Below are 19,609 nucleotides of genomic sequence, written 5' to 3'. Positions count from 1 at the left end.
GCCTTTGCTCGTGTGGAACCTATGCTTGCATTGTATTGCCACGTATTTTCCCATTGCAAATGTATGTTTTTTTTAGCAAAATACCGGGTGAAAAAAAAATGGCTCTGAGCACTATGGGACTCAACTGCTGAGGTCATTAGTCCCCTAGAACTTAGAACTAGTTAAACCTAACTAACCTAAGGACATCACAAACATCCATGCCTGAGGCAGGATTCGAACCTGCGACCGTAGCGGTCCTGCGGTTCCAGACTGCAGCGCCTTTAACCGCACGGCCACTTCGGCCGGCGGTGATCAAAAAGTCAGTATAAATTTGAAAACTGAATAAATCACGGAATAATGTAGATAGAGAGATACAAATTGACACACATGCTTGGAATGATATGGGGTTTTATTAGAACCAAAAAAATACAAACGTTCAAAAAATGTCCGACAAATGGCGCTCCATCTGATCAGAATAGAAATAATTAGCATAACAAAGTAAGACAAAGCAAAGATGATGTTCTTTACAGGAAATGCTCAATATGTCCACCATCATTCCTCAACAATAGCTGCAGTCGAGGAATAATGTTGTGAACAGCACTGTAAAGCATGTCCGGAGTTATGGTGAGGCATTGGCGTCGGATGTTGTCTTTCAGCATCCCTAGAGATGTCGGTCGATCACGATGCACTTGCAACTTCAGGTAATCCGAAAGCCAATAATCGCACGGACTGAGGTCTGGGGACCTGGGAGGCGAAGCATGACGAAAGTGGCGGCTGAGCACACGATCAACACCAAACGACGCGCGCAAGAGAGCTAACACGCGTGTAGCAATACTTTTTTTTTGTTCTAATAAAACCGCATGTCATTCCAAGCATGTGTGTCAATTTTTACCTCTATCTACATTATTATTCCATTGTTTATTAATTTTTCAATTTTATACTGACTTTTTGATCACCCGGTACGTTAGCAGATTCCTTCTCTATTCGTTTAATTAGCTCCGTCCACACTAAGCCACTTCTCGTCTAATTTAGTTGGGCAAGTTTCATGTTGTTGGTGGATATTTTGTATAGACGTAGGTTTTTTGTCCTACCTCTTTAGAGTCGTAGTAACACGCCCCGTACGTCCTTACGAAATCCTTGTGAATTTGTTTCCAGTCCGTTGCTTCAGCCCTGCTTGAGGCTGACTGTCCCAGGAGTTTAATGAAGGTGCTGCAGCCTGTCAGGAGATTTGCCATTCGGAGTCTCATTCTGTCCGTTTGTCCGGTGGTGGAGAGCCGCTGCGACGCGTGGAGAAACAGTCTCAGTGGGGTTCTCGAAGGTACGGATGGCGCGGCCGGATGAGGATCCGTGGCACGAACAGCTCGGTTGAGGTGCCGAGTTGGACCGCAGATTCTCCACTGGCTTTAAATCCGAGGGGAGCGGGGTGTTCGTGACCGGTGAAGTAGTACGGTAGGCTGCGAGCTGTGTGACACGTTGCATCGTCCTGTTTCTGCGAGTCATCGTGCCGAGGAAAAACAAACTGTACGTGTTCCGCAAGGATAGACGCATACTTACGGTGATTAATTGTGCCGTCCAGAATGACGAGATGACCCAGGAAAACGACAAAAACACACTCCAGGTCGTAACGCTGCCTGCTCCGGCCTGGCCCCTTCCGAGAATTGTTGCAGGGCCGTAGACGCCCACGGCGATGGAGCACAAAGCGTGGTTCGTGCGAAAAAGCCACCGGTCGCCACACACTGCTGCGGTACTGGCGTGCATGACGCCAGCACGGGTGCCGGCTGCGCTCGCCTGCACGCACGCAGTGGCGTCCGCTGAGCGGCCAGTGTTGGCAGCCCCGCGGTCAGTTGCTGTACAGGCGCCGCGCCTGTAGACACCGCCACACCCGGCCTCATCTGCGGCCCTCGATGCACAATAGTTGCGTCGGTGCCGGTTTCGGTTCGAGCCGTTTTGCCGTGGACCGTATAGTTTGACCGCGGCGACACACGAACAGTTAACGAATGCTTCCACCTTCGGCCCGAAAGTCGACGTCAGATAAATCACTCTGTTTCCGCATTACGAGAACGAAAGCATTCTTTTCCTAGTCCCCACGATACGTTTTATGTACCCTCCAATGCTGTGAGGGGTTATTGGACGTTGGCGTAGAAGGTAGCCGACTATCACATTAATGTGACTGGATGGTGTAAATTTAAATGTAAGGAAATATTTTTGTGAATGTATTTGTAGTGTGGCGTTGTGTCCAAGTGAACTCGTAAACGACGAATAGTGCAGACGAGAAGAGGAGAACAGAATAGAAGCGTGGTGTGGAAAAGTTGCCCGTGGAGACTAAATCTCGGTGACAGGAGCCAGTTGGTATGGATGAAGTTGTTGAGAGATGAAGAGGCTTGTTCATTACAGGCTAGCACAGACAGCAGTGTTTGTCCCGGAGACTACCAGACGAGCAGATGCCTGTAAGTTGTAATGTAATGTGATGTAACGCAATGTGGTGTGACTGTCCACAGGTCCGGCGAGCCGCTGGCGGGGCGCCCGTGTTTCCTCGAGCTTTCCGGCAGAGCTGGCCCGGAAAAGGTGAGTCCAGCGGCGGCTGCGTAAAACTAATGTACAACAGTGCTGTCAGTGGGAAATTGCTAACGATTAATGCCCCTCGCCCCCTCACCAGCGCACTTCCATAGACTGGGCAGTGCGGCTGTGGGGCAAGCTGTGGACTCCGCGGTGCCCCTGCCGTGTGCTGTGTTGCACGTGCCACACACTACTGTTGTAAAGGCAGTGAAATAGGAGCAGGAGGAACTGTTTTAAGTCAGCGGGCCCACTCGTCATCCAAGTCCAGGTGTGGCGTGACGGCCGGCAGGCTGCGCTCTGCCCTGTGACGTCACGTGGCCACCTCCCGTCCGTCCACCAGTGTGTGCTCGTTGCGGTTGCACTGAGTTAACCTGCTCATCCTGTTTCCAGATACATTTTTTTTTTATTCGTGTCTGTCCAGGAATCTCCCAACATGCCCTGTCTCCTTTGCTTCCTGGCGAATCCTAACTTTTTTGAACTGTTCTTCCTTTAGGCGCTAAAATGTCACTGTTGCGTGTCAGAAGCTGCACCTATCCGTTCGTGCATATTCGAAACTTAGTTGTGAAAATTACGTTTATTTTTGCAGCTCCACTGCAGTGCTTACTTCTTTTGTTCTCCATACAGTCGATGCTCTAAACTACCCTACATAAAAAACTTGTCCACTAGTACTATGACTTCGTAGTTAAATTTTGCATTTGTAAAAAATCCTTTCTTTTCTTATTTCATTTTGCTACTTTTCAGTTTATTTCTGTGAGTAACTTTTTCTATAATAGAAAACTGAGTTCACCGAAAGTATTCCAGCAGGAACTAGGAATCTGCCAGTAAGGAAAATTTTAAAACCTGCGATTTGTCTCAAACTCTTTACGGAAATCTATTAAAAACGTTTGTCGTATTTACGGTTTACACTGTGCTCAAGGATGTGCGTGTACCATAAAGTTCACGACTCCGCCTTTGTCAATGCATAATGGATGAAGCTATTCCTTCTGGATCTGTCTGCGTTCTCAGTCACTGGTTCCGTAAGCGAACCACGCACTGTCTGATTGATATCAGACGAGTTCGACTACAGCAACATTTGTACACAATCCGCAACAAAATACTCATTATGCAGCAAAGTGTGAGAAGAATCGAACCGTTAGCAACGTCTTTATCTGTCGCTAACAAGTGTGCAGCCGGCAGATCTGTCTTTCGCCTCAGTACTTCTCGCACGCACTCTGCCGGCACCGCTGTTCCACCTTTCGAGAGCGCACACGCGTTCCTCGCACGCCCGTTGCACTAGCGTGGGAAGCAACTGCGAGGCTCCGCCGCATCCTCTCGCCCAGAGATGCTAATCCAGCAGCGTGTGCAGAAATTTTCTGACTCTGAAGTGCAGGAAAGAGTCACCGGAAGATTGAAAATTTTAGTCAGACTGGTGGTAAGAGCGTCGACCTCGAAGGGAACTGGTCGCAACGGGTATGTGCGATTGCGAACTGCCTCCAGACGAAGACGGGGGAAGTGGGCAGGCAGGGTCGCCGGGGCAGGTTTCGTGGCAGTGTTAAGATTTGCGACTCAGTGGAATACGAGGTCTGCAGATTTCTATACACGCAGCTTTGTCTGTAGCCGTTCTGGAAAGGGACAGTGTTGGCGGCTGGGTCTCACAGCGCAGTAAATGGGGATGTAACGCAACAGCAAGTGAGGTGCTCGACAAAGACGAAAGACAGAGAGACGTGCCGGCTAGCCATTCAGAAGCGAGGAGGCGCCACAGGAGCGCTGCACCGAACACCCACTACAGGTGGGCCGGCGGTTACTCTGGAATAACCGTTATCACCGTTACAGTTATTTACTTACAACCGTTATTTTTAACTGTCCGTTATTTTTCACTACCGAATACTCAAGTCGGGGTTACAGTTATGCCCGCATCTCGTGGTCGTGCGGTAGCGTTCTCGCTTCCCACGCCCGGGTTCCCGGGTTCGATTCCCGGCGGGGTCAGGGATTTTCTCTGCCTCGTGATGGCTGGGCGTTGTGTGCTGTCCTTAGGTTAGTTAGGTTTAAGTAGTTCTAAGTTCTAGGGGACTGATGACCATAGCTGTTAAGTCCCATAGTGCTCAGAGCCATTTGGTTACAGTTAAATAACGAAGTAGGTGGACTCCGTCAGTTTAGTTATCAGTATGATTACAACTGCGATTAGTGCAACGTGGCAGGAATCTCGTACGAATCGTGCCACGACCTTACCTAATTATCTGCGCGCTACATTTCAGTTGATGTTATTTCAGTTGATGATATCTGCGCGTTACATTTCAGTTGATGTTATTTCAGATGATGTTGAGGCGATTATTGGGGTCTCATATTATGTGTTCGATGGTTGTTATCGCTATCATAAATATTATCCTCGCAACTGCGACAAAAAGTACACGGAACTTCGCCACAGCACTGTTTAAGTGAAACATTAAAAACGTGCTTTTTTAAGTGTGAACAAATACGTAAGCTGAATACTGAAGGTAAAATTCCAAGCTTAATTTCTTGTGGTGGTCTCTTAATAGAATCAGTGTACAGCCTTGTAATACAACACAAAAATATAAGTAACGTGATAGATTCGTTTACTCTTGTACGATTGAGGAAAGCGTTGAGTACGCTAATCCAAGTTTTATGTGAGATTCGGAAAACAGCTGGATTTCTTCAGCTACCGTGGGGCTCTTAATTTTCTGATGGGAGAATGACTAAGCGATATTTCTGCAAACGTTCACTTTGTTGTGTGTCTCTTACATTTGGCATTATTGTACGCGGAATTCCAGTGGATGACTGGTTGTGTTGTTCTCGTAAGGGTAACAGATTTAAACGCCTCAGGCGTCATTACTATACCGGTTTTACTCTGTTGATATAATTCTTCTTTGGGTATCCAGATTGTGAGAGTCTGAATTAATAGTATTGATGTTAGGAATACGAATTTGCATTAAGTTTTCTGAAATTTCTCAATAACAAAATTCCATGTCCTGTGGAATACTTTACCTATCGATCCATGTTTTGCTTTTTTCCCCCTTCTGTCATACACACGAGGCAGCAATAAACACTTCATCTGTCAATGCCGTCTGCCTGCTTTGACTTTTTTTGTTTCTACAATCTAATGTCGTGACAGTTAACTGTCTGAATGTGTAACAGACTAATTCATGAACGAGACAGGTCAGCACACAAAATAAGGACTAAGTTTTGCTTATAACAAACCTCAACATAGCAATGAGTGCATCTGACAGTTTTTTAGTGTTGCTTAACATAATAGAAAATGAACTGACGTGAGCCCTTTGAAAACAAAAAACCATAAATTATTCAAAAACGTTCAGGTAAGAAGCACAACCACCAGTAGGCCCTAATGTAAGTCACTCTATACTTTTATTTAAATACCACTGATAAACCAACTGATCTGATAATTGTTGTAAGCTTACCAGTATGCGTTGCAAATATGCCTCCAGCAAACGGTTAATTTGGCACACATGTGTCTGAAGTGTAAATATCCGATTGTACAGTTTTCCTGTATAAAATTCGTGTGCTCATTATTATGTAGAAAATCTTTCAAAGTCAATGGCCCAAAACTAATTAAATAAAAGAAGCCCATATGGAATGAATGTGTATAAATTGAGAAAACTCGTTCTCTTAGTAAAGCCACAAAGCTGTGCTTCACCAAAGTGCACAAGCTTTTTGTACTCAGGTTGATAACATACACTTTAATGAGATTCATGTGATACAGCACCAGCACTTTTTCATCATAATGATTCCACTAAGCAATGGGGGTAAGGTATACTTTGAGAAGATACTCTATTATTTCCATTTTTAGATCGTCTACAGTATTCAAATATTTCAGTAAGTGTAAAACCCTCCAAAAAATATCAACATGCTCCATACCCTTGACAATATTTCATGGCTCTCCATGTATGAGACTACTGTTAGTAGTACTAGCCTAGTGGCAACAGAGAAAAACAAGAACACGAAATGACAGTCAATACGCTCTAACGCAACCAATGGCCGGAAGGGTAGTGACAACTGTTCCGGAACTACAAGAAATGGAGAGAACAGAATCCTGTTTTTCGCCAACTGTGGAACCCCCGATGGGCAGCGGTTATTTTCGTAGCAGTATGAAAGTATTTTGTTCACTCCAGTAACCACCCTCTCTGGAAATATCACCGGGTTCTGGATTCAGAAGAAACTCCCAGGTCACCTGTAGTGGTGACCCGTTACCTGCCAGAGAACAAGAACTGCGAGCGGAAACGATAACTACCAGAGAAAAATACCGAACGCTGACCGTTATTTCCATAGTCGCTGCAATTCCTTGTGGTAACTATTTGTACAGCCCGCCCTGACTAAACTGGCGCTCAGAGCGGCGACTCGAGGGAACGACCGTATATGTGCAATGCCTTTACTCTCGCTCCTATAAGCCACAGCTCTGACATTAACTTTATTTAATTGTTTGTTCTGAAAGTAGTGAAAGCGCACGAAATAGTACACAGTTGCATCAACAGATGGCGCGCGGTCTCACAGTTTTTCCATGGCATATAGAACACCTTCCAGATGGTCTATCCCTCTGCAGCGTAGCCGAATCTCAGATGAGTTGACGCGAAAGCGTACTACGATGTTCAGTAAATAGATGGTGCGAGGCACTGTTGGCAGTTACTGAAATAACTGCTACTTCTCAATAACCGGTTATTTTTGGCACCTCTAGGACACTGTGCCGCCCTGCGCAGCGGCAGCCAGGTAGGTGGACACGCGCGGCTGGCGCACCCGGCCCCACACTCCGGCCACGTGTCGCTGTGTCGCTGTGCTCACAGCCTGCTTGAAGCCGCACGTAATCTGCTTTATCGGGCCGAGCAACGCAAACAGTCGATCACCAATAAATCACCGTGCACTGTGAGTCTCTATGACAAGTTTCAGGAAATCATCTGACAGTAGTTACTTCTTTCTCAGAATGAGAGACAAACGCCATGTGTATAGGAAATTCGCGTGTTTGCTAGTTCGGCACAAGAGACTTCGCAACTCGTTTGCATTCCAATTCCGCCCGAAACCGGCGGGTGTGGCGACCGGTACGTTTTTAAAGTTACGTAGCCAGTCCATTCCAGCGCAGAATTTGGTGGGGAGGGGACCAGAACGCCGGGGCACGTTCTCTGCGGCCCCACCTGCTTCTCTCTCCTCCTGATCGCCGGCACTGCTGCAGCTGCAGCTGCAATGTTTCCTGGACCCGAGGCCGGTTCCAGAACACCCTCCCACCGTCCTCTCATCCCTCAGGCCTAAGTTGCCTTTCTTTGGGCTCCTGATAAGACGTTTAAAAATAAATTAAGTCTAGTGACCGTACGAAGCGGATAGGTTTCATCTTTTAAAAAATAACTACTACAACGACAGTCTGCTCTGAGCAAATAGTTCTGAATCTTATATCAGCGCTAAATATTAAGAGTTGAGCGATTCATTTCCATATAAGGTAATTCCTGAGATCTTTAAAAGATTTTAGTGAAAAAGTTTTTATATATACATATTGGATAATAACTAATAGCGAAAACTGACATGTCTCAAAGTATGTGACAGTAAAACCAAAAATGATCAAGTAAAGATGGATGGGCCCATGCCAAACGAACCGTTTGCGAGATAACTGCTGGTGTGTAGTTACAGCCGTCGCTTACTTCAGCAGCAGACATTGTCCTAATCAGCATAAATGTTAACTTTTCGATTAATCCCCGTCTGTATCAGCTAAAAATTGATGTGTGGCCTACCATCATTGTGCGACACAGAGGAACGTGGTACGTGCACAATGGAGCCGCGGCAACAAGAACAAACCGTGTGGGTTGCCTGCACTCAGGGGCTAACCCACTGTTCTCTCATGATTGACAGATTGTGAACCCCTAGGGATAATCCTATTGTTCCCCCTCCTCCCCCTCCTCCCCCTCCTCCTCCTCCTCCTCCTCCCCTCCTCCCCCTCCTCCTCCTCCTCCTCCCCCTCCTCCTCCTCCTCTCCTCCTCCCCCTCCCCCTCCTCCTCCTCCTCCTCCTCCTCCCCCTCCTCCTCCTCCTCCTGCCAACCCCTCTGGAAACCTCCAACCCCGTCCCCCTCACTGATACAGGTACACGTTCAGGCCTCGGTTATACGAATAGCTACCCCCCCACTCTATTAATTTGTCTACCTAATTAAATGGGTCAATTAATTAACCCCTTCCACTCTGATAAACTCTCCTCCCCTGTCCTTCCTATCGTCTTCCCCTCCCCTACCTGAAAATTTATGGCTCTGGTGGGGCGGAAGGATGTCTGGACAGGAAATTCAATTACACAGCAGAAGGTATATTGTTTATTAATAAAAAATTCTGTTTCCAGGAGATGGACCTCTCTGGTTCATAATTTGGGAAGATGCAGGTCTCGGAAAGAAGTAATTAAATCGATCGAATTTTTTATTCCAATCGCGCAAGGAATAGTGTGACGAAACAGTGATCACAAGTACTTTTGATCGCGAAGCGCGCACCGTCAGCCCTCCCTCGTCCACTGGACCTCGCAGAACGCCACCGGTGCGGGCCGCCCAGACTCGGGGTGCACCAGCCAGAGCCTGAAAAGCGGCCACGCTCGCTGCACGCAGGTGTCCGCTCGCGCCCCGCCACTCACCTGGCCGGACCCAACCACAGAGCAAACACCACTTGTCCAGCACACGCCTGCGGAAACTCTTTCCTTCTAGCTCATATGGCTGATTGGGAATCGTTTCCACAAATACTGCTCAAGTCAAAAAATAATTAATTTCTGGTCATGCGATCGTGATGTAGCGGATACAAGGCGAGCGCGATAGCTCGCCACTCCCAGTTGCAGTCAGTCTCTGGAAGAAGAAGAAGAACGATGAAGCATCCTCATCTACCTCTCCATTGCAGAATAAGTGTAAAAGTAAGTACTCATTTTTTGTCTTTGCTTCTATTACTACATGTAGCACTTCCCTTTCTTTATTCAACTCTGTGTCATTATCTGTGGATTCTTGTTGTTCCTTCTTCTTCTTCTTCTTCTTCACTAAGCGACCTCTGGGGTGCCTAGACCACCAACTGCCACCATCACCAAATCGGGACTTGAAGCGAACGCTGGCCTGTCAGGATCAGCAGCGATAGCGGCACTGTGGGATCCTGCAGCGCACACAGCTCACGTGCTAGAGCAGTACAACGAGCTGCTATCATCTGTCCCTCTCACTGACGTAGAGTACCAGCAAGTGGCGGGGGCCCCACACCACACGGTGCAGGTCACTGCTGGTGTCCGGTGTATGTACCGTCCTACGACATTCCGGTGTTACTGCGAGGACAGAGTGTTGATGTGGTGGATGAGAAGCTGCCAATTACTGCATTCCACTTAAACGTATAATTTAACAGCTAGTGGCTCAGAGCGCTAACTGGTATAGAAGCATCAGCGGACAGTGACTGGCGTGTTGTGCTAGAGATTCAAAGTGCATCAAGAAGTGTTAAAGTGCAGCTTATGGAGCTGGAATGGGATGAATGTGTTGTGCAGAACATTACATCAGTGAACAGATGACCTCTGAGTATTCTCCATCTTCGGACATTTCCTCTGTGGATCTGACGCTTTTTATAACATCATGGTGACAGCTGGACACCGATCCATTTATCTGCAACACTCCACCGTTACAAACTTGTTTGCTCTACGGACAGCACTATCCTTGTGCTGGATAGACTTGTGTATATAAAGATATCTTGAACTCTCTCTGTATGTACAGTGGACATGCAGATCATGCACATCAGTACATCAATTTGGTGTCAAAGGAAGAAGCTAAGGAAACTCCCATCACTTTGAGACAAATGCGTACTAAATTTACTGCATACAAGAAACAGTTATTTGGTAAATACTGTAAAAAATTAATCAGTTGTTTTTGTTGTTGGTGGTGATATAATGCACCCTATGTATCATTGCTGAAATGTAAATAAAATAGACATAATCGCAAATCTTTGTTGTTTTTCTTACTTAATTATTCCGTCATTATATAATGTAAGATGTAGCCATTGTAGCTCACTCGGTAAGATGATTGTGCTATAGTGGCTACATGTATTATTATTATTATTATTATTTTCAAGTGTTCATTTTTTCTATAAAAGCCCGCTCCACACCAAAACCTGACGTAGTTGGTGTCTTGGCCGGGTGGGCGAAGCATCAAAACTTTGTCAGCGACTGGTGTTGTGGAGATGCAAAAGAAGACCTGAGGAAGAAGAATGGAATACACATTCCTGATAATATAGGAGCAATTATTGTATGTCCATCCAATTGTGGCAAGACTAATGTCGTCATGATGCTACTAACACGCGTAGATGGAGTCCGATTTGAACATGTTTGTGTATTCTAAAAAACTCTGTTTCACTCAAAGTACCGTCTATTACAGGAGATATTGCGCGGTACAAAATGTGTACGTACTCGACATTCAGTAAAAGCGGTGATATCCTCCCACCTGAAAAAGGAAAGTCAAGCACTGTCTTCATATTTGACGATGTTGCTGTGGAAAACCAAGAGAAAATTCGAAGATATTTCTGTTTAGGCCGTCATATGGGCCATGATGTATTTTATATAAGCCAAACATATTCCAGAATCCCGAAACAGTTTAGGGATAGTGCAAACCTATTTATAGCCTTCAAACAAGACAATCTGAATTTAAAACACATTTGCCAAGCACATGTAGGAACTGATATGTCATTCAATGATTTTCCAAAGATATAAGATTGCTGGAATCATTCACAGTATGGATTTCTCGTTATTGATAAAACAAGAAAACTGGTTGATGGTAGGTACAAGCGAAACTTCCAAGAGTTTCTGTCTCTATATCCTGGTAAAATAGGTGAGTACATCAGTATACGCTGCACCATGGACAAATTCGCGCGCGTGTCTGGTTCTCAACTCGAGACAATGGGTGTACATAGACGGAACATTTGTATGTACATGGATGCGAAAATTCAGGCTATTGTGCATAAAGTTGGAGGTGGGCGCAATGAGGTAAAGACATATTACCGGACTCTTCTGAGAATGATCAATGCATTAAATGAGTTAGTTAATGAAATCGGTAAGAAAATAACCGACTCAACTGAAAATGTCGATGTTATTGAGAGGAAAATACAGGCAGAGGCCCTTGTTGTTGAGAAGGGGGACCAGGCACATAATAAGAGGAGGAAGCGCGGATATATAAACTCATGCTGTACAGAAATCTGATTAGTATAACAATCTGATTAGTATACACCTAGATGTCAACGCAGCAGGAAGTCATTCAGGCGCGGAAAGCGGTTCGAGACGAATTATGGTTGCTAAGGTTACGGCGTATGGATCGACAGCAAACACTGAGAGGCCCTTAAGCCCGTTACTGAATCTTTCAAGCAGCTCTCAGCAAAAACTTAACCACACGATAACAATGGTGTCGCCATTGACAAATTCATTACCCGTCACATCCCTGGCCAGATAGATAGGACCTTCGGCGTTATCAGGGGAAGACCGTACATGTTGGGCATGCAGCCTATAAATGGAACTGATGACGCAGTGCAGATTGTCGGTAGGTGGTCTGAGAGAATACCTGGCTTAATGAATCTTACTTTCCTAAGACCCACGGAAAAACATTTGTTATTCAGTTAATGATGTGGAAATGGTCCATGAATACTTCATTTGACTGGTGTACGTAAGATAACAAGAATCCTGAGCAACATGAAATATAAAACCATTGTAAAACCAATACTTCATGGTGAAAACAACAACAACAACAGCAGCAGCAGTGGTGATGTATTGATATTGCGCACAAAGAAGTGAACAGTCGAATACCGCAGTGTATAGAGAGTGTAGATAGATATGGTCCGGGAACCCTTTCAATTATTTATTGCACAAGAACCAAACATTGTACAGATGTCATACGTATGTCATTTTGAAGAGAAACCCTGGAAGGATTTTTTTTTTTTTTTTCATGTACACCGCCACAGCATAGTTCGGTAATTTTCCGATAGTCAGTGCTAGTCACAAACATGGCGAGTTCAGCTGGGGAGCGAGCTTTCTGTGTGTTGGAGTTCAACAAAAACAAGTGTGCTACAGCTGTTCAACGCATGTTTAAAACCAAGTACGGTAAGAAGCCACCGACAAGGGAGGCAATTTACCACTGGCACAAAAAATTCGTTGATCGCTTAATTTTTAGCGACGAAGCCACTATTCACACTAATGGGTATGTGAACAGGCGTAATTGTCGAATCTGGGGTGCAAAGCATCCACACAAATGCATTGAATTTGAGCGTGATTTCCCAAAGGTAAATGTTTTTTGTGTCTTGTCACGTCGAAAACTGTACCGGCCATTCTGTTTCGCCGAGAGCACTGTCACTGGGTGTTCCTACTTGAACATGTTGCAGCAATGGCTGATGCCTCAAATGCAATCGGACTCTCCGTTCATCTTTCAGCAGGACGGGGCAACGCCCTATTTTTATCGTGAAGTTCATGGGTACCTGAACACTGAACTGCTACATCAATGGATCGGCTGTGCTACTGAAGGGGACAGCTGTTTCATGAAATGGCCTCCCCGATCACCAGATCTCACTCCATGGTAACACTTGAAGATCTGGTGTATGTACCGCCTCTACCACGTGATGTAGCAGAGCCCCGGGAGAGAATACGGGAAGCGACTGCCACGGTCGACGATGCTATGCTGAGATGGGTATGGCAAGAATTCGATTACTGTAATGGCGTCTGCCGGTCACTCGTGGTTTGCATATCGAATGTTTGTAAAAAATACTTTCAGAGTTTCTCTTCAAAATGCAATATGTATGACTTATGTACAATGTTTAGTTCTTGTGCAATAAATAATTGAAAGTGTTCCTGGACTTTATATACACCCTTTTATTTTATGACGACCCCAACGAGCTAATAGGTCGACTGTGTCTGCTCATGGCATGAGCTGCTGCAGGTAATACAGCTCATTCGAATGGCGTTGTTTCGATAATCTCGGAGCTTAGAGAGAGGGGTATCACTGAATAAGTATGGAGACAGTAGTCTGAGAACAGCAAAAACCATCAGCAAAAAATACCCTCATAGGCATGTTATGATTAAAGCTTTGGGTGACTTTGCCAGGCCGATCTTGTAGGTATGAGGGAAAATTCACATGAGATTAATGTATTCAACTATATTTTAATGGTTATTGATACATACTCCGAATTTGTCTGGGCATTACCTGTTAAAACAAAAATGGGGAGAAATGTCGCCGATGTGTTTGAGCATTTGCTGTAGACAAGAATGAATCGATGTGCGGACAACCTCCAAACCGACCACGGTGCAGAGTTTTACAATAGCTACCAAAAAACCTATAAATTATTGTTACTGATAGGGAAATGTACCGTGAAATACTGCACATGACTAGTATACATAAGATCAAGAAAAGCCTGACCAACAAGAAATACGAACCCATTATAAAACCAATACTTGAAGGCGAAAATAACAACAACAACAACAACAACAACAGCAGCAGCAGCAGCAGCAGCAGCAGCGGTGACTGTATTGACATAGGGCATAAAGCAGTGAGCAATCGAATGCCGCAGTATATGTATTATGGCGACCCCAACGAACTAATAGATCGACTACGTCTGCTCGTGGCATCAGCTGCTGCAGGTAATACAGCTCATTCGAATGAGGTTGTTTCAATAGTCTCGGAGCTTAGAGAGAGAGGTATCTTCGAAGAAGTATGAAGACAATAGTTTGAGAATTGCACAAACCAGCACGCAAAATATACCCTCGTAGGCATGTATGATTAAAGCGTGACTTGTGGCAAGCTGATCTTGTAGATATGAGGGAATATTCACATGAGAATAACGAATTCAAATATATTTTAATGCTTACTGATACATATTCCAAATTTGCCTGGGCATTACCTCGAAAAACAAAAACGGGTGGAAATGTCGCCGATGTTTCTGAGCGTTTGCTACAGACGGGGACGAATCGATGCCAAGACAACCTCCAAACCGATCACGGTGGGAAGTCCTACAATAGGTATTTCAAGTCCGTGATGCAACGGTACGGAATACATCACTACTGAACATTCGCTCACCTTGAAGGCAAGTATAGTGGAGCGTCTAAACAGAACAATAAAAGGTCGAATGTGGATGCGTTTTAACCTTCGGCTCATACAAATGGACAGATATCCTTTTAGAAGTAATTGCTCAGTATAATCGAATCAAACATAGCACAATGAAATGAGACAAGTTCATGTTCGTGATAATGGACTCATGGATACAGTGTACTATTGCATTAAAATGCTGGATCCACGTGAACAGAAATTTAATGTAGGTGATTTGGTACGTATCTCAAAACACAAGATTGCATTTACGAAATCATACCTATCGAACTAGTCAACAAAGATATTTACGATTTCCCAAGAGTAAAGAAGAAATCCTAAGACTTAAATCTTGGAGGACAGTAAAATTGAAGAAATTGCAGGTTACTACCACACCGAGTAAATGCAGAAGAGCTCTGAACCGGATGTGTTTCTCATGGAGAGGGTCATAAGACGTCAGGGAAATAGGAACACTAGTTAATTGGCTTGGTTTTCCTGCAGCACAAAACAGATACATTGACGCTGATGATTTGCTATATAAAGGAGTGCATAGAGCACAACCGGCATAATAGCGTAACATCTGTGCTAGGAGACACATTAGAGGAGTGGTGGTATTCTAGACAAACTACCAGTGGAATTACACGTTCTGGTATATAATTACAGCTTCAGAAACACTTGACACGAGGTGACAAGGGGGTTGATCTCAACGAAGTGTGGATGGAACACAACATTGCATACGCTGCAAATAAAGATCTCCCAAGTCGTCACACTGCAGAAAGTATTTTAGCTGATAAGGCTAAGGAGATACGTAGAAGAAAGGATGTTGGTATAGGTCAACGCACTGAAGGATTTGTAGTTAATAAAACCATGCGAGGAAAGAGTAAGTTGCGTTAAGGAGCGATGAATTTCAAGCGAGTTAAGAGTGATGCACTGAGTAAGAAGACAACGAGGAAGAAGAAGAAGAAGAAGAAGAAGAAGAAGTGTTTAACAAACTGTATCCTGACAGCGATGTATGCAGCTAAAAGCGCTCTGAAGCAGAAAAGTACGGGAAGAAGAAGGGGATCGGTTGAAGCATCTCGAGTACTACCAATACCCAAGACATCTGGTGGCTTTCTTCCATTCCTCATCCCAGCCCTCTCTGCTCTCCTGGCGGTAGGGTTGCCTCGCTGGTGCCGTTGCGGCTGCCAGAACAGTCAACAATGCGCAAAACTCCCAAGTACAGTTAGAAGAAGCGAGAAGGCATAACCGCATGATGGAAGCTGCGGCCATTGGAAAGGGACTACACCAGAAACCATGCAGGAAATGGCTTGGTCAGTTCATAAATAAAAAAAAGCCCATTAGCAGTCCTACCAGATCAGCTACTTCCAAATACTGATCTTTTTTAGTTTGCTAGGAAGAATTTCAACATCCAAGATTCCGTGGTGTGTTTATGTAGGATGCATTACCGAAGACTGTGGAAAACTGATGAATGTGGTACTGTAAATTTAAATGTTCCTGGAGGTCCCGGCACCCACTGGGTGTCATATGCTATGAAAAATGCAGTATCGTCCACTATTTTGTCTCACTTTGAGACCTGCAACCGCTAGAATTGAAACAATACTCACTCGCAGAAGACGTTTGTTCTACAATTTTCAGCGCCATCAGAGCTAAACATCAATGCATCTTGTTTCTCTTGACGTTTACAAAGGAGAAGAAGAAGAAGAAGATGTAAGGAAGAGCTTTAAACTGCATTACTTAACAATTACTTCCCGCCAATTGATTTCAGCTTTGATGAACGGAGTATTGCATTGATTGGACTGGAGACGTACAACAGCATCCCAAATATCAGTGAGGCTAGCAAAAAATTTCATCTGGATATTAATGGTGAAAAAGACATTGTGCAGATAGAACCTGGTGCATACTATATTGACGGTTTAAACAAGGTATTAAAACAGTCTGGAAAAGGTGTTGAGCTACGTGTAAACATCAATACCCATAAATCTGAAATAAGGACTGTGAATGCAACGACTGACTTCAACCAGAAAGGTTCAATAGGGCGCCTACTTGGTTCCACAAAAGGACAGGTTTTGAAGAAGAATCGTAGTAAATTTTACAAGTCAGATCAGACTGTTGACACACTGCCTGTCATCACAATCCAAGTCAGGTGTAACATTGCAACAAGCTCCTATCTGAACGACAGTTTGATTCATACTATTTACGGATTCTCCCGTCACTGGCAACAGTGCGTAAGATTACTGAGACTCCCACCAATGCAATATACCTTCGAGTGACAGTCCAGACACTGGACTATTTATTTACATATTGTAGACCAGAATAATCGACTTGCCGATTTTCATGGTGAGGAAATCATTGTACAATTACATCTAAGGCAGGATGGCATACGGTATAAAACCAGCACATGCAATCCACAACATGTCACTTCGTTGCCGAACCACAAAGTAATGACACGTTCGAACTACGACTTTCTTAAATCAGTTGGCTTCAGTCCTCGCAATGACCCCCCTCACTCAATATAACCACCAGCACCACTCTAGTAGAGTATGACGAGTGAATTATACATCAGGAATACTTCTCGCATAAACCTTATGCTCCAACCACATTGAACAAGAATGATGAAATTAGGATTGTCATCCAGCACCAAGACGTGCTGACGCTTGCATGCAAGTGTTTCGTGTATCTGGAGGGACCACTCAAGAAAATCGAAGTTAGCAATGCAGTGGGATTCAAGCCTACACGTAACTCTTTAGCATTCCTGTTTCAAGAGATACGCTGTGAACTCAATGGGCCAGAGATAGACCGTTACATGCAATGCGGCATAACATCAACCCTTAAAAATGCAGGATAGTTCATAGACAATCAGACGGATAGAACAGCCAGAGTACAAACGATTTACTGCAAGCATGCCTGTAACAATGCTTATGGGCTACATTGAGGACATGAGGCAGGTTATTATGAACACTAAACAGGAACTCATTCTGGTATGGAGTGTGACGGACTCACACATTCATGGAACTAAAGAGCAGCAAGATAATATGGAAAATGGCTTACATCAGTGTATCTGACGAGGAGCGTTTGAAGCTTTAAAAAGCCTTCAATTCCGGTATATAATTGTCACTAACATTTCGCTCATGGGAGATTTTCGAGTACCTGTGTGACGGACTGCAAGCTGACAAACATGGGGTATTAAAACCTCTTCGCATCTAGAGATGCGTAGATTCATCATAGTTGCGTTTCAGACTGATAGAAGGGGAAATATAGCAAATGACTCATCTGTATTTGACAGTTGGAAGTTAACTAATGCCACAGTCGGCCTGAATTCAGAAGTGTACCTGTTTGATAATTTACACCTGCAGTGGGATGAAAATGTATACATTTTAGCATATGACATTTATGAAAGGTTTTGTGCTTCTTACTATGAAAATGCTCAAGTAGGAGGAGGAAGGCGCCTACCAAGTACATGAAAATTCAAGGAATTATCACCGATCATTGTAATACTCTGCTTGAAACAGAACGAGATATTTAAGTCTGGACCTATAGATGTACGAATTGAATTTGAATCTTCGACAAATTTCCCAGAACACACTGCATCGTACGATGTAGTTGTACATGACCGTGTTATGAACTGCTGCCCGCTCACCGTCGTTGTGCAACGAGCTGCCTAAGTGGACAGGAGTTGTTCCATACCTGGAGCATTCCACGATGGCACCGCAGCGTGTGATGAGCATAGACAGTTCATGGTGTATACAGAAGCTGCTGGAATAATAGAGAATTCTCAGAAACATTGCATCACAGAGATCTTTTAAAGATGTGAAGTGTCCTAAAACATGGAAGAATGCAAAGTGCTTAACAAATTTCTATCATGGAATTCACTGGGATCATCCTGGAATATCCTACAAAAGTGTGGTGACGTCGCTTCGATTGTTCGACCACACGGGTACCATCAGCTACGTGAAGGGGAAAGAGAAGATCTCATGGATACGTCGAATCTTCAAGTTTGCTGCTCTTTAAGACCTGGAATTCTACGGGTGACCCCCTCTCCATCGACTCAGAAAGAAGAAAATGTATCAGAATAGTGTTGCTGTGTCTGCTTATGAAAATGTATAAAATTACTTTTAAGATGGGTGAGAAATAAATGAATTTTTACCTCAAAACCTCTGTGTGGTTTTTTCAACCCTGTTCCCGCTTTGACAGTGTAAAGTTTTACCCAGTTGTACTGTGTGGGTGGTTTTCTTTAAGCACAGGAGGTATAATTTTAGATATGGTTGCTCTATGTCTTTGAAAGTGGACGCGGTCACGTGCCTTCTACTCCCATAACCCAATTTGTGCTGCACGACAGGCATAATTCAATGCAAGCATTCTATATATCTTATTATCTTCCATCTTAAACTTCACCTCCTTAATAGCTCTTACCTTCAGAGAAAGTAACGTCATTTGTGACCTACGCAACGTGATCAAAACTATCCAGACACCCCCAAAAGCATACGTTTTTCATATTAGGTCCATTGTTCTGCCACCTACTGCCAAGTGCTTTATATCAGCGACCAAGGTAGTCATTAGACATCGTGAGAGAGCAGAATGGGGTTCTTTGCAGTACTCACGGACTTCGAACGTGGCCAGGTGATTGGGTATCACTTGTGTCATACGTCTGTACGCGAGATTTTCACACTCCTAAACATCCCTAGGTCCACTGTTTCCAATGTGGTAGTGAAGTGGAAACGCGAAGGGACGCGTACAGCACAAAAGCGTACAGACTGATCTCGTCTGTTGGCTGACAGAGACTGCCGACAGTTGAAGAGGGTCGTAATGTGTCATAGGCAGACATCTGTCCAGACCATCACACTGGAATTCCAAACTGCATCAGGATCCACTTGTACTATGACAGTTACGCGGGAGGTGAGAAAACTTGGATTTCATTGTTGAGTGGCTGCTCATAAGCCACACATCACGCCGGTAAATGCCAAATGGCTCCTCGCTTTGTGTAAGGAGCATAAACATTGGACGATTCAACAGTGGAAAAACGTTGTGTGGAGTGACGAATCAC

The 19,609-nt window shown here is 44.5% G+C and overlaps 1 protein-coding gene across 1 annotated transcript in view; it reads left to right on the top strand.

Annotated features, from left to right (window-relative positions):
- Window positions 1–19,609, top strand: part of LOC126237522 (uncharacterized) — a 797,357-nt gene that overhangs the window by 148,481 nt on the left and 629,267 nt on the right. The window contains exon 2 of the mRNA XM_049947691.1: window positions 2,478–2,544. The gene's annotated coding sequence lies outside the window, so the exon portion shown is untranslated. The remainder of the gene's footprint in view (window positions 1–2,477; window positions 2,545–19,609) is intronic.

Source organism: Schistocerca nitens, chromosome 2 (genome assembly GCF_023898315.1).
Source record: "Schistocerca nitens isolate TAMUIC-IGC-003100 chromosome 2, iqSchNite1.1, whole genome shotgun sequence".
Classification (NCBI taxonomy): domain Eukaryota; kingdom Metazoa; phylum Arthropoda; class Insecta; order Orthoptera; family Acrididae; genus Schistocerca; species Schistocerca nitens.
The sequence above is the reverse complement of the archived record's forward strand: the minus strand, read 5'-3'. Positions and strand labels throughout refer to the sequence as shown.